This window comes from Lutzomyia longipalpis, chromosome 1 (assembly GCF_024334085.1).
Source record: "Lutzomyia longipalpis isolate SR_M1_2022 chromosome 1, ASM2433408v1".
Classification (NCBI taxonomy): Eukaryota; Metazoa; Arthropoda; class Insecta; order Diptera; family Psychodidae; genus Lutzomyia; species Lutzomyia longipalpis.
This window is the reverse complement of record NC_074707.1, coordinates 10173635-10186850: the sequence shown is the minus strand read 5'-3', so window position 1 is coordinate 10186850 and position 13216 is coordinate 10173635. Positions and strand designations below refer to the sequence as shown.

General features: G+C 32.9%; 1 protein-coding gene across 2 annotated transcripts in view; it reads left to right on the top strand.

Annotated features, from left to right (window-relative positions):
• The window catches only part of LOC129788275 (klarsicht protein), a 166813-nt gene that overhangs the window by 43541 nt on the left and 110056 nt on the right, over positions 1 to 13216 (top strand). The gene's annotated exons all lie outside the window — the stretch shown is intronic.

The window sequence follows — 13216 nt, the reverse complement described above, 5'->3', positions numbered from 1 at the left end:
GGAAAGATCGGCAAAAAGGCAGCAGCAAACCAAAATAATAAAAGATCAACATCAAATGATCATAAAATGTGCGAAGAGAAATTTGAGAGCTTTCCAGATTAACGATTAAAACTTCTTGTGTGTGATTCGAGCAATATAATTGCAAATATCCACACAACACTGTAGTAGACTCTTGGGTGGAGAGGATCATGTTGCAAAATGATCGTGCTACTGATCATTTTATGGTGTTGTTTTGTGTGTTAAAAAGTCTGCAAAATTGCGCGGACTTCTGTTTTTGAGATGAAAACTTTATGATCACCACCGCGGAAAGACTTTTTGATTAATCAAGTTAATATTGTGTCTATGATTGAGACATTTTCCCATGCAGATTGCGCAAAAAGAGAGGCAACAAATTAATAATTAATTTGCAAAGGGAATGAATTTTAAGTCAACACCACGCGTGATCACCTGTGACAGGGGATAATGTAGAATTCTTATTAAAGCTGCGAGAATCACGCGATATTTCTTCCTTTTAATTTTATTTTGTGCGAAAAACGTGTTCTCTGTGCGAAGTTGTGTCTCCACAAGAGTGCCAATTAAATGATAATTACAACATCGTGATTCAATCGATCAACTAATTGAGTATAGTGTCTCTCGCGCGTTTGCCAAGATCAGTGACACATAGTCGCGAACTTGCGGAAGATCACGTTATGGTTTAATCACAAAAAGCTCACGCATTTGATGTACATTGTCCCCACATATAATCCATGGAATTTATGTCAAGACAGGGGGTGATTATCTGAGAGAAAATATTCTGATTTTCGGCAGATTATCGGCAGATAAACATTATTTTTTTAAAGGAGCAAAAGCTTTCAAAGAACTAAATTCAAACATTAAAATATACTGAATTTAAACCGAAAAAAATATTCGCATTTTAGCCCAAAAGAAGCTGAAATTTAGTAGTAAAGATACTCAGAAAGGTTCTCAATTTAAGTCTAAAAAGCCATAAATTCAAACCTAAAAGAAGTTTTTCAGTCTTCAGTCCTAAAGAGGATCAGTTTGAATAAAAAAAAAGCTTAGAAAAAGTTCTTAATTCAAGATTGAAAAGTACTAAATTCAAACTAAAAAAAAGTTCAGATTGACGACTAAAAGCTTTGATAAAATTCTTCACCAAAGCCTAAATAGTACTAAATTCAATCCCAAAAAGTACTAAATTCAATCCTAGAAAATAACAAATAAAGATCTAAAATAATCTAAATTAAAATCTGAAAGTGCTATATTCAACCCGAAAAGAAGTTTTCCAGTCTTCAGTCCTGAAGAGGATCAGTTTGAATAAAAAAAGCTTTGAAAAAATTCTTAATTCAAGATTGAAAAGTACTAAATTCAAGCTAAAAATTTTCTATCTGTTCCACTAGTACTAAAAAAGTTCAGAATGACGAGACAAAGCTTTGATAAAGTTCTTCACCGAAGCCTAATTAGTACTAAATTCAACCCTAAAAAGTACTAAATTCAATTCTAGAAAATAACAAATAAAGACCTAAAATAATGTAAATTAAAATCTGAAAGTACTAAATTTAAGCCGAAAAGAAGTTTTCCAGTCTTTAGTTCTAAAAAGGATCAGTTTGAATAAAAAAAGCTTTGAAAAAGTTTTTAATTCAAGATTGAAAAGTACTAAATTCAAGCTAAAAATTTTCTATCTGTTCCACTAGTACTAAAAAAGTTCAGAATGACGAGACAAAGTTTTGATAAAGTTCTTCAGCGAAGCCTAAAAAGTACTAAATTCAATCAAAGAAAATAACAAATAAAAACCTAAAATAATCTAAATTAAAATCAGAAAGTTCTAAATTCAACTCGAAAAGAATTTTTCCAGATTTTTAGTTCTAAAAAGTTTCAAAATGAAAAAAAACCTTAAAAAGCTACTAAATTCAAACCTTAAATGAACAAATTAAATGGGATTTTATAAATGAAGGAAATATTAGGAATTGCCAATCGTCAAAATATTCAGCAAATAAACACCCCTTGTGTCAAAAAGTTCAACAAGCTCTGTGCTGGTAAAATGCCTCACTGGGCATTTGTGCAAAAGAGATCGAGTGGTTGACGAGGGAGCTTCTCACACGCAATGGGAAAATTTCTCTCATAACCAGCAACACCATCATAATAATAGCCCCAATGGTAAAATGCCAAAACATTCGATTTGTGGTGCATTTTGATTTACACACACTGCATAATTTATCTTGGTGGCTGATGGTACATGATCTTTTTCTGTGTCGCTCGTGCTCACCACATATATATGGCAAAAAGCGCGCGCAGCAGGTCAAGTTATGGGGGATTGAATGGTGCGAGGAAGCTACCTTGAAAGGCGGAAAATGGGTGTTGGATGGTGCACCATAAGCAAAAGTTTTTAAAAGGAGGATGTTCAATAGATCGTAGCATTAAAAGTGGAGAGAGAGCAAGAAGATCTAACGGTGGCTAGGTCAAAATGGAATGGTTTGTGTTCTTTTGATGCTGATGGACTTGGATGTTATAACGTCGATGGGTGAGCAAAGTAATAAATTTCATTAATCAACGTTGATGCAGACTTTTCGATCAACTTTTGTATGGCAACTACACTCACACACATTACTCTCGCAACACAGTTGGTGGGAACAGAGTTGATCGGTGATTGCGATAGCAGATTATTCCTTCTAAATTGATTAATCAATTTGCACCTTCACGTACTACATACCTACAATAACGGGGAAGGTACTTTGATGTCCCTATTCCGCCATAATTTTTCTTTATTTGTTTTTAGGGAACAGTGGGTTGAATCAGACCCTTTGTGTTTTTTTTTCTGTTGAATTTTGAATCAGAAGAAATAATTTAATTTTATTTTGATTTTAAACAGAAATAATGTGCCTTATTCAGTGAAAATAAAATTTTTCAACCGTGCAAATTTTATATTAAAAATTGTTCGAAATTCGGTCAGCGGGGGATGATTAACACTTGGAGGACCCGAATTTCTAACCTCAAACTTTGAGCTTAATTTTTCTGTTGTAAAGAAAGCGTTTTTCCAGATTTTCTTTTGACGAACTTCTAGTATTTGAAATAGTCTACACATAGATATAGAATTTATCAAAATAAGTTGAATAGATTTTAATCTACGGCGGTTTAAAATAGTCGAATTTGGTCGCTGAATAAGGCCCCTTATTTTATATTTTTGTTATAAATTAAAAAAAAGTTTGATTTTTCAATTTTTTCTTTTTAAACTTGATTTTATTCTGTTCTGGACTTGGTTATTTTGAAAATCCTGGATTTTCTAGCATTGAGAAACTTCAAAGAGAACAGAAATAGAAAAGAAGAATCAAATTTGTTGATCTTTTATTGATTTTCAGAGCTTACACATAATTTTCATGTTTTTTTTTTTGTTCCGGAAGCTTAGTCAGTAAAGTCCGGAAGTAATTTTCCGGAGAATCGTGAAGTGTTTTAAGTATTTTATGAAAGAAATATAATTTTACATCATCTCATATTTTACAATGTCTTAAATATTAAATGAAATTACTTTCAAAACTTCCGATTACAAGAAAAAAAAATTTTCCGGAAGTTTAATATCCCGAAAACTGCTAGTCCGAATTCTTTTTTCTTTTCAAATATTTTTCTGTTTATCTTAAAAGATCTTCACTGACAATCTTAGCTCATAAAAATCAAATATCAGTAGTTTGAGGAATCAACGGGATAAATAAAATTCTTTTTTATAAAATCGAAAGAGTTCGTTTACAAAGGGTCAGACCGAAACCATTCTCCCCTAAAAACGTTAACTTGCATTTTTTCTGCACATCATCTCCGGAATGAGTTGAGAATTTCATTTCCTCTTTAAAAATGTTATTTCAAGTCATTTCATTCTTATTTATCGTGTGAATGGAAAAGGTGAAATAGGAAATTTCTTATCAACTTTAGAATTAAATGTTTTAACACCAAATTTTTAGCACTTTCAAGCCCCTTTGTGTTTAACAAATTAACCTCAATATTGCACCAATATTTCCCAATCAGCTAATAAAAAACTTCAATAAGAAAATGGCAAATATACAGAGAGATAAAACCGATAAATCCCCTCTGAGTAATCACCCTTTGACATATGAATCCAAAGCTCTGAAAATAGGAAAATTTAATCTATTTTGCAAAATGGATTGCAACTTTGGCAATAGCTAAAGGTGAAAAGATGCAAAAAAGATGTAATACAAGAAAGGTTATGCTATGTATGTATACATAGTTGAGGTGCCTGAAGGAAAAATAGAAGCGCAATTGCAATTGAGATTGCGCGAGAAGATTATAAAAAAGGAGGAGAGAGCAAGGTGGAAAGGGAAGAGTTGGGTGATAAGGGGGCAAAAAGCATCACAACATGATGATTGTTGGCTAATTTAATAAAATGCATTCATTTTTCATTGCACTCCGCCACTTTTCGTTGCAACTTGCGCAGATTATTTTATATATAGAAATGCAATTGTCCTCCCAGCAATTCCTCAATGGGAGGGATGTCTTTTTTTTCTTCTTCGTATCTGTGCTATTTTGTACCTTGGCAATTTCTTTGCGAGCTGTGTGGACAAAAAAGTACCCAACCATCGGCACACATTGGAGATAGATAATTAAACTTAATAGATGCGCTAAATCACGAGTAAAAATGAATTATCGCCTAATGAATTTCTCCGAGCAGTGCACAGCCAAAGAGTATGGCGATGGATAAGAAAACTTACAATCGTGGCAAATGAATGATGCTTCTATTGAGAATGATGTGGAATAAAAAAGAAGAAAAGGAGAAGCATTTAAGAGAGTATTGATATCCGATCTCACAGCGTGACGTCCATCACGGTTTTCTCTAGATGTGTCTCTTCCACGATGACTCCTTGTGCCAATGTGAAAGAAGTTTTATATTGCTTTTGAGAGTCTCAGAGAGAAAATTATAGAGTGATCATCTTCAATGTTTTGTTTGCTGGGTGCACACATAAAGATTGTCATGGCACACGGAAAGATGGATATTGTGCAAGACTGCCTCTATAAATGGAAGGGTAGTCAAGTCTGTGAGAGAGTTTCCTTTTAAATTATGTGTTGGTTCTTTGACAAATTTACCAACTGTCCAACAATTGAGGATTTATATTCAAATTAAATTGCCATTAATTATCCATTTTTATTGGATCGCACGATGGCATTTTTTTAGATTGATGGAGGGAAGGGAGAGCTTTGTTAAATGGCTTAAATGAAAGAGGAGGAAGGAAAGAATTGAGCATAATGTGTACGTTCTCTCGTGGTATGTGATTACAAGCAACCAACATTATTTCATCAGAGCATTACGGCAAAATTGTTAAGCGAGGCATAATATAAGAAGAATTTTTGTGCTACCAACTTGTTAGATTTGCTAGGATTTTTTTTTCAAACTTCTTCTTCTTCTTCTGCTCAATTGACCACTTTAACGATCATTCACCTTGAACCTGTGTGTGTGTGTGACGCTCAATTCAGCAGCACCAATAATGCTTTTTTATGCTCCCTCTTCAACAATGCAAATTGGCCGAAAGATTAGAAGCAAAAAAAAATCTCAATTGAATAGAGAATTTTTGATGCTAAAGGTGAGAAAAAAAGAGATTAAAGTGTGTTATAGAACCACCAAAAAGATGTTCTAATGCTCATTTAAGAATTCACAAATTATGTAATTTAGCGAGGAAATGATCTGTAGGTTAGAACTCTGAAAATTATTAAAATAAAAAGAACTTTTAAAACTTCTAAAAAAGAAAACTTTCAGGTTGTAAAATAGATCTATTTAGTGGAACAAAAAAAAATATTTTAAAAAAATTCATTTTCGTTAAAAAAATTTTGAAAATATTCCAATTTGATCAGTAGAATATTTTATTTTGATCAGAAAAATGCACAAACTGAGCAAATGTAAATTTTCTCGATCAATTAGAACATTTTTATGATCAAATAAAAAGTTTTAAAATCAAAATTGAATATTCTTCTGATTTTAATTAAATTTTCTTATAGTATCATTAAAATAAATTCTAAAAAAAAAGATTAATTTGCTGATCAAAAGATATTTTATCTCAGGAATATTCTTCAAGAACATCCGTTCTAAAGACAAGAACAAATTGCTTTTTTGCACACAATGTAGAATCATTTAAGAATCACACAAACCATAAACTCTTTCGCACCAATCACTTCTTTTTTTTTCTTCCCGAATAACCACTTCTTGTGGTTTTTCGAGCTTCCTCAAAGTCTCTTCTGGCCTATTGTGCGAAGGGGGTTTTTACGTGAACAAATAGAGTAAATTCTTTACATTGAATTTTAATCGTTTATGGTTATATTGTTGGCTGTGGGGAGATAATTTGAATTTTATGCATCTTACGGAAGCCGCTGGTTTTTGCTCATTTTTTCTCCTTCTTCACTGTATACCCCAAATTGCTCTTGATTGAGATAACTCTCTGAAAAATTCCTACAATCTGCCTTCGTTGTTTTTTTCTTCATCACTTCTTTGGTATTTTTCTTGGTAAAAAGAGTGTGTGTGCTCTAAATGAAGCATAAAAAAAGCATGTATGTTTCTGACCATTTTAAATTAAGAAGATTTTTGCATTTTTATTATCTCTTCATGAGCCGCCGCCAAAGAATGAAATGGCGGGGAAGTGGGCCGAAGGGGGCGGCTAAGTGGGAAAAGAAATGCGAACGTATTAAACATGGAGAGGAGAGATAGGAAATGACAAGAAGAGAAAATCTAGAACAGCAATTTAAAGCGTGATTTTCTTGAATTCGTGCAATTGAACGGCGAGAAAGCATTGTGCGGATATTATGGGGAGAAAAGTACCAAACGTCTCCTTAATGGGGAGGGTACCATTGACTCAATTGATTGACATGGAAATCGATTTGTTTTGATGTGAAACGAGACACGGTGTAAATTTGTAATTGTCACATGAATGATGTGAATGAGTTGACAAAGGGTCGTGCGGGAGGTATAAAAAACTCGGTGTGGTGTAGTAATTTACTTGCGAAAGACAAACCACAAATTGTCCAGGCAATGGACATTGTAGAGCCCAAAGTTGAGCAAGTTTTGAGAGGCTCCGTTGGGATAATTGGTTTACTTTATTTATTTTTTATTTTAAAAATGTTTATTTAAACGAGAAAGCAAATCAGTAGAAATTTAGAAAAAAAAGTTTAAATTACTTAATTCTTTGAATAAAAATATCAACCGTTAAAATTTTGAATTTTCTGAATTTTGAATTAATTTTTTCTGGGGTAATTTCAGTGGTCTAGTTATCTAACGTTAAATAACTGTCAAATAATTCATAGAATTTGAAAATTTACTTTAGAAATTTAAATTATGAATATTTTTTGATTTTTCTATCGTTATCTAAGAATTTTTTAATGTTTAATTTTCAGATTTTCTAACGTTAGACAGATATTTACTTTAAAGATTTTAACGTTTGATCTGAAATTATATGATGATTTTTATTTTTCTCAAAAAATCTAAAGATCATCATTTTAACAAAGAAGTTCTAACGTTAGACAGCTCCCTAAAAATTTCTACGGTTTGATTTCACTTCTAACCTCAACTTTTTACGTCTGCCTTGGTTTGAAATTAGACAACAATTTATATGATGTCTAAATTACTTCTAACGTTAAAAATTAGAAAATTCTTACGTTAACCAATTTACTAACTAGTTAACCACTTTTTTAACCAATCCGCCGCTTCAATTATCCTCGGCTTAGGACTATAAGAAGTTATTACAGTATGAAAGAAAGATAGATAAAAAAAAATTGTGAGAAATGTGAAAATGTTTAGTGTAAATGGTGAGAAACGGACGCAATTGATCATTTGCCGTGATAGAGCAATTTTCCTTTAAAGTTTTATCATTTTGGGAAAGTAATAAGAAATGCAGCACACAGTGAATGCAGCTCAACGTTGCCTCCTAATATGGCAAAATACATATCCAAGTCACACTTGACGAGCCATTTTTGGTCTCTTTGGACTCTCAAACACGCATATTTTGTTACTTCTTTTTCACAAGCTTCACAGCTCCGCGTCTTTGAGCACGAAACCGGAGATTGTTCAATGAGTTTTGTAATCAAATTACAGAACATATGCCAAAGTTTTGTTTTGGCGCACACACAAATTTATTGTGTGGTATGTAACTGTGCTCAATATGAGAATTTGTGTGTAATGCGGAAGTTGTTTTGGTGATGCCTTTTGATGAGTTTTTTTTCTCTTCTTGGAGGAGATCTTTTGAGAAGTCATAAAAAAGGCGCGGTTTTGTGAAGACCTTGACGAATTTTGCCCAAAGGGAGAGATGTTGTTGAAGAGCATTTAAGGTGTTGGCCGGAAAATGCGACATTAACCCAGTTTTTCTCAAAGTCTTTGTGCACACAGAGAGAGAGATTTCTCGCGAGAGATAATAGCATTTATCGGTCAAGATGGTTTGATTGTTTTATTGATGCCCCTTTGCGAATAGCTTGTGTGCCGTTCGTCTCGTACTAGACGGAAAAGCTGTTATTATCTACGGGGCCTTTGTCTTATGTACACGAGGAGAGTTTAGTAGAGCAATAGACGTGTTTTTTGTCGCTATAATTTAGGTGATGAGGTGCACTAAAAGGTGGTTATATCGCTTTCATGGTCTCCTCTGAAGGTACATTAAAGAGTTCTAATGATTCTCGGGCTAACATTGCTGTCGCGCTTGCATTGGAATTCTTTGCATTTCTCAGAAGATTCTTCTCGAGATTCTAGGGGGAAACCAATGGCCATTTGGAATGCGAGTGCAATTGCTGCCTCAATAGGATACGTCTCGATGTTAAACTTGATATTAAAAGGGTACAAGTGGTTCAGACAGATGGAAAATGAAGAGTATTTTCAGTATTTTAAAGCCCGATGACGTCTTTTATTATCAGAGGAACTGTGGAGTTGTAGAGAGAGAGAAATATTTAAAGTCGTTAGAAGATGAAAATGTTCAAACAAACGAATATAGGAAAATTAGTCGATTAGATCGTTGTACGATCGATTAAAATATTTAACGTTAGCAGTTTTTGGAAATTAAAACATGAAACGTTAGAATTTTCAAATGTTTAAAACAAAAAATAGAAAAGACTATTAAACGTTAGAAATACAGAATGTTTATTGCCAAACTTTAGGAGAGCATTTAAATTTCAATATTAAGAATTTTTAGAAACAAATAGATAGTTTGAATGTTTTAATTTTTTCAACGGTATAACTAATTGATTCTCTTTGTATTTTTTTTTTCAAAAGTTTTAATAAAGAAAGGATTTATTCCTCTCTTTTAGTCCTTAATAAAATAAACGGCGGAATTCACTACTCAGAGGGGCTTCAAATTTTAAATCGATTTTTAGTCGGTCTTTAAGTCAGTTTTTTAAGCTGACTTAAAATTTTTAAGACTGATTTCTAAGGCCTTATCTGGGAAACTGGTTTACGGAGAAATTATGCACATTTCACTGAAAAGTCACGATTTTACCTTTTAGTAAAATAGAAAAAAAAATAAAAATATTATAATGAAGTCCTAGACTTAACTGTTATAAATTTCTTGCTCTCTATTCAATGCAATTTAAGATTTATTTTTATTCATGTTCTTTAATCAGAAAATCCAAATATTTTCCAGGACAGCACAGGAAAATCCAAGCCTGACTTAAAAATTTTAATACCGACTTAAAAATTTTAAATCAAACTTAAAAACTGACTTAAAACCTTAAGACCGACTTAAAATTTTAAGACCGACTGAGTAGTGAATTCCACCCAATTAACTTCTCTTCAAAATAGGTAATTAAACCTTGAGAAATAAAACACATAGCGCTCTCAATTATCTAAATAAAGTTCCCATAATTGAATTCCCAGACGGATTAATCCAATATTGATCTCTCCACATACACACGGTTATTTGATCACTTTAAAGTTTAAACAGTATTCATGCTATTTGTGAGATCTTTTCCCTTCAAATGGATCAAAGTGGATTGATGATAAATTGGATGAAATTAATGCTTTTCTCATGAGAGCTTAACGCTGTGATTGCACAAAATTACACCCAATAAATTGTAATTCAATTGATTTGCTTGCTCTATGTACAAAATTCATCAAATATGCTAGCAAAATATTGAAAGTTTCGATTTCGTGTGGCTTTTTTTCCTGTCTTGTCGCCTGGAAAATGTGTTTAAATTGCGCTGTAATGTAAAATGTTGCTCAATTGTATACCAAAAACATGAAGTTTTTGGTGGGAGATTGATATAAATTGAAAGAAATCCTGTGAGAGATTAATTTCACTTTCAAGAGACGTTGTACCTTGACTTTTTTTTTGTTTGAATTAAAAAGGAAAGGCTCTCCAGTGGCGCTCTTTTTTGTGTTATTTTACTTTGCTTGTGTCCATCTCTCCTTCTCTTTTAACATGGTGAGGAATTGTTCTTCATGAGGTAGCGCGCGGAGTATTCTTTGTATATCCAAATGAAGTGTATAGCTTGTAAAGTTGCCGTGTATACGGTGAGATTAATTACATAAATGGAAGGTAAATAATATGCAAACGAGCCATTAATTATGCACAGTGCGGCTTTTCTATTAATATAATCGCTGTACCTACAAATGTTTTCTTTTTTTTTCTCAGTGTCTTTCTGTGTCTCTTTTTATCACATCTCTTCTTTCTCTATTTTCCAGTAAACACCACATACTATGTATTAATGATGAATGACTAGGCGAGATTTTTCTGTTGTTATGTTTTTTATTTATTTCGGGAATTCATCATCACAGCTGTAATCATTTCCGCTCAATTCACAGAATTCTCTCCAACTTAGCAAACTTTTATCTGGGTTTGTTGAAGAGTTTCTGAACCACTTTAGATTTATTCTTCTGATTTTTTGCTTAAGCTTTCAAAAGACTTTTTTGCAATCTTTTGTAGTTTATTCTGCCTCTCAATTCTTGTCTGTTTATTTATTTTTTGCACAAAACCTTGAGATGAAGCTCCCTATTTTGACTCCACTCAAACACTTGTGGTCTGACACTTTATTGGTTTTTAAGGAGTGATTTAAAAGAGGCCACAAAGTCAAGGAATTGGCCGATGATGACGAAACTCAGCCGTTTATTAGTGCTACACTGAGCTCAAGTTTAATCCTCACATTTCTTCTTGGTTTCGCCCAGAAGGAAGAGTGATGGATAAATCTTTTGAAGCTCCATGGTGGTGCAATGAATTTCCTGTCAAAGGCGAGAAAGCGAACTTTAAATGTCTGAGGCTAATATTATAAATTGCAGCAGTGCTATTTTAATTGCACTCATAATAATGAATTGGGTAGAAAAAAAAAACAGTGAGAGAATATGAGAGGAAGGGCTGAGCTGTGTAAATGGATGAGAAAGCATGAAATGATATTCGTCTCTAATATAATTGCTGAAGAACTTTGTTGTAGACTTCCGTGAATTAATCAGCGATTGCATGATAATTCAGCAAAATGTTCAAACCATTGAGGAAATTCTTCATCAACCCGATTCTGTTCTTTTGAAGCTCATAAAAAATTCGTAACGTTCATAACAGATGGTTAAGGTTGTGGAGGAATTTTGAAATAATATGGCTTTGAAATAGGTTGGCTATTGGCTCGTATTCTGGAGTTAAGAAATTTTTAAGATGTTGTTTTCTTAATTTATTAAAGATTTTTATTGTTGATTTTTATTGTTTTGTAGCTTTTTGGAATTTTGTTTTAATTTAATGGCTTTGAGTATGTGGTTGAATAGTTTATTATTATGTCTTAAATGTTTGTAAAGAATTCCGTTACAAGGTGGCGCTGCGTTCACTTCTAATTTAAAAGGTTAAAGGGTTAAAAAACCATAAACAAATGTCTTCAAACTAAGATTTTCAATTGCAAATGGAAAGAAAAATACATTTTATCTTCCTGTTTGTTATGCAAGACTTTGTTCTTAATTCTTTTCCTCATTTTTTTCCTAAACATAACCTAAAGAACACATCTATTATCTCAATGGGAGATAACTGTCACGACATAAACGTCACAATCTCTCAATCATCTCAACTCTACAAGTACAAAGATACAAGCAAAAGAATATAATGAAAAAGCAGAGAGAAGGGAATTTTTCAACGTGAATAAATCACAAGGTTACCTGTATATTGGATGATTTTATGCTTTGCTTTATACCGCATGATTTTGGCGCTGCATGATGGAGGGAGAGACGTGAGTTTTAGTGTGCAGAAATTCCCGACAAAAGTCCTTGAAGTGATTTTGTGGAAAAATTTTAATTTATCAAATTGCACATAAGAAAGTCAACCGTTTTTGAGTGGTTTAGATTTAAGGTTAACAATTTTCAAATTAAAAAAATAAATAACATGTTTAAACACCATTCTCCGTCACTCCTTTGTCACGAATTTCATAAGATTCCTTCTTGCGCGAGATTTCCTAAATGCCACAGAGACGCGCGATCGTTGGGCCGCCTTTTTTGTGCACAACAATCTTCTTGTAAGAAATTTCTGTAACTCATGAGTGAGAAAGAACAAACGGTTCTGTGTATATATTTTTTTCTTCTTGATTCTCTTTTTACTTATTCAACCTCATGTCTTTCCGCGTTTTTATTCCTTTCGCCTAATAAATGGTGTTAGTGATGCTTTTTTTTACGCCAGCATCTTTTTGATCCAGTTTTTTTGTGGGAGATCTTTGGCAATTCCCGGTTATTGTCTAAAAATCTCGTGGTTTACGTGAGATCATTGACGTGGGACAAGCAGTGGATGATGATGAAAAAAACTTAACACACTGCAATTAATGGGGACAAAGAGGTTTGTAGCTTTTTTGCAATGGGAAATGTTACCAAATTAGTGAGCTTCTCGTGGTAAAATGGGCGAATAGATGATCTCTCCGTAAATGTGACATGCGATGAAAGAGATTAAATTTTCGGAGTGAAAATTAGCTGTGAGAGAAGAGTTTATCTTATCTGGTATTAGATGAGGGGGACATGTTACCACAATTTGCGTAAACTGATGACTAAAACTTTATGTATGGGTTATATGGTAATAAGCATTTTTGCCATTTCGTACAATTCATTATTTTGTAGATAAAAGTCATGACAACGGAGATAAGAAAGTGAAACCCCCATATCGAAAGGCAAAAGTTATATACCTTTGCTATATACAGTACAAACATACCTATATACAATGACTATTTATGTCATTTTTACGCTAAAGCTAAATCGATGTTTTTGCAATCAATATATCTTACCTATTATTGCGATGTATGCCACGAAGGG